This window comes from Hakea prostrata, chromosome 3 (genome assembly GCF_041222555.1).
Source record: "Hakea prostrata isolate BN-2017 chromosome 3, UWA_Hpros_2, whole genome shotgun sequence".
NCBI classification, from domain to species: Eukaryota; Viridiplantae; Streptophyta; class Magnoliopsida; order Proteales; family Proteaceae; genus Hakea; species Hakea prostrata.
In genome coordinates, this window is record NC_142602.1 from 9,229,123 (window position 1) to 9,231,711 (window position 2,589).

General features: G+C 37.4%; 1 pseudogene across 2 annotated transcripts; it reads right to left on the reverse strand.

Moving 5' to 3' along the window:
• Positions 1 to 614: 614 nt before the first annotated feature.
• On the reverse strand, positions 615 to 2,344 carry LOC149020679 (LOB domain-containing protein 25 pseudogene; annotated as a pseudogene). 2 transcript variants are annotated; one of them, XR_016172002.1, is made up of 2 exons: positions 2,132 to 2,344; positions 615 to 1,579 (listed from the first exon to the last, which is right to left on the reverse strand). The product of XR_016172002.1 is annotated as an LOB domain-containing protein 25 pseudogene, transcript variant X2 (transcript). The 2 variants fall into 2 exon arrangements; XR_016172001.1 differs by having other exon boundaries at positions 615 to 1,598.
• Between the last annotated feature and the right edge of the window lie 245 nt (positions 2,345 to 2,589).

Here is a 2,589-nt window from a genome sequence, read left to right on the forward strand (position 1 = left end):
TAAGCAAATTACTCACAGACATTTTAGGGAAGGCTTTACTATTTTGCACAGTGAACCTACTTATTCTCTTCTCCCTTCAAAACCCCATGTCATAGAGACAGAGACATCCGTGGATAGACTTTATTGCTTTGTCAGAGAGGCATTGGGAGTGCTAGCAGTGAATTGTTATGAGAAATAAGTTAGAGAGAGAGAGAGAGAAATAGGAGAAGATAAGAACAAGTGAAAACCATGCTAATATCTTCAGTGCTTCAAATGGCAAATCAAGCCCCTGATGAATCTTATAAGATTAGGGAGCTGGAGCTCACTGTCTTCAGAATTCAGAGATAGTTATAGAATAGAAAAAGAGAGATAGAGCTGAGATTCACAAGAAGCACAAGTTAAACACAAGAAGAAAAAGCAAGGAACCGCAGCAGACCAAAAATATTAGTAGTGGCATATATCAGTTTCAATTAAGTTCTGATAACATAAAATAAAGAAGATTTTAGAACAACAGAAAACACTTATAAACCTGAAGCTGATGTTTGATTTAACCCAAGAATGAAGATTAATGGCAGTAAGGGTAAAACGTCCTAATTCATCAGGTAAATCACTATGATCTTTAGAAGCCAATGACATAGCCAGATAAATCCTTCAAGAATAGTACAATTCAGACAAAACAATATTAGGAACATGGACAAGAATTTAATTCATCCCAAGAAACAAAGCTCATAGAAAGAGAGGAACCAAAATAAAGCAATGGAAATATAGAGTTACACTATATAATTCAACCTGTAGCTAGAACACTGCACACCATGTTGGTTCCAGAGATCGCCTTTCAACATCAAATCTTGCATTCATGTTAAAACTGATAGAATATTAATGGTTTCTCAGTTACCCTCTATCAATGTTTTCTCAGTTACCTTAATGTTTCTAAGCGAAGCCATTAAAGTATATAGTTGCCACAAAATAAGATTAAGTACCATAGAGAGACAAACAAACCCTAGCTAGATGTGTCTTTTGTCTTTCTAAACATGCCCCATCTGATTGATTCATGTTTTGCCTCCTCCATCAACATGATTATCTCCTGAAGGATTTCCAGGCCATGAAGGAGGGTATTGAAGAGGCAAACCAGAACCCAGGTAGAAAGAACCTCCACCATCACCCATCCTTCTAGCTGAGTCCACAGATCTTCTACGAGGTAGCATCGGAGATCTCAGAGGTGCAGGAAATGTTGCCGGGTTTTCATTACAGGTATATCGAATCAGATCAGCATTGGCAGCATCCAGATCCTTTTGAAGCCTTTGAACTTGTCTTTGCAGGAAAGATATTGCCCCTACGCAGCCATAAACCGGATCTTTAATTCTTGCTTCAGCTTCATAGGCAAGAGAGTTCACTGCATCTTCTCTCTGATGTGGGGGTATCTCGTTGAGTAGCTTTGTCACGTTGCTGGCGCCAAAGATCTTGTGAACGGTAGCAAATTTCTGAGGCTCTTCTGGAGGAAAATACGGAGCAAAGGTGCAACCAGACATGCACTTCCTCCTCAAGAACTTGCAAGCAGCACAGGGTGAGCTGGAAGAGCTCGATGAAGACATCTTTGCTTCTGTAAACAGTATAAACCACTAAACAGATCCATCAGGATAGCAAGTTTTCATCAAGTTAATTGAGGAAAAAAAAATCTAACTCTTGGTTCTTAGGATATGAAAGATTTCATGTGTATAAGGAATTTCACAGTTAGTTCAATTATACCAACAAGAGACCTGCTTTTTCTTAATCTCATTTTCTACTTGTGACTCTTTGTCTGCCCTCCCCCTCTTTCTCTCAAATATAAGCACTCCAGCTACTAAAACATGACACTCAGAATTTGGGCAAAGATTATGTTTTCCAATTTCTAGATCTATCTCTCTCTCTCCCTGAGACTCCTTCATTTAGTGTAATTAGATCCCTGTTCTAGCTAGTTGAATAATTTTGAACAACTGCTTTAAAACTGATGCTACCCTTAAATATCACATCTGACATAACCCTAATCAAAAACTTAAACCAAGGTTTTGTCATATCTATAGATCAACAAACCAAGAATAAATTTAGATAAAAAAAAAAAGTAAAAGAGAGAATGAAAATGATGGTCAAAAAGGGCAACTGCATGTGCTTATACCTGTCTGTGATTTAGGCTTCTTGACCAGAAAGAAAGGAGTAGTACTTTTCCTCTTGTATGAGCTCTTTCAAGACCTGTTATTTGATTCTTCCGAGATCAATGTAACTGTTTCTATTGAATGGTAACAGTTCATGATGTTTTATTACTGAGTTGAGTACTGAAAGAGGAAACCCTAATTGGAGAAGGAAGGACAGAAAATGTTTAGCAGCTAAAGGGAAGGGATGATGAAAGTAGAAGAACAAAGAGCATTTTTAGTGAATTGAAAAAGAAACAGAAGGAACATGGGAGAGTGGAAGGTAGACTAAAAAGGATGATTATGACACTACACTTATTCAAAAGAAAGGGTTTGAGGGGTCCTCTTCTGGTCATACTCGTTTGCTACATATTTACTCTTATTGTAGCCCATAGTTTGATAATATGTAAAAACAAAAAATAAAGAACAGTCATAATCAATTAAG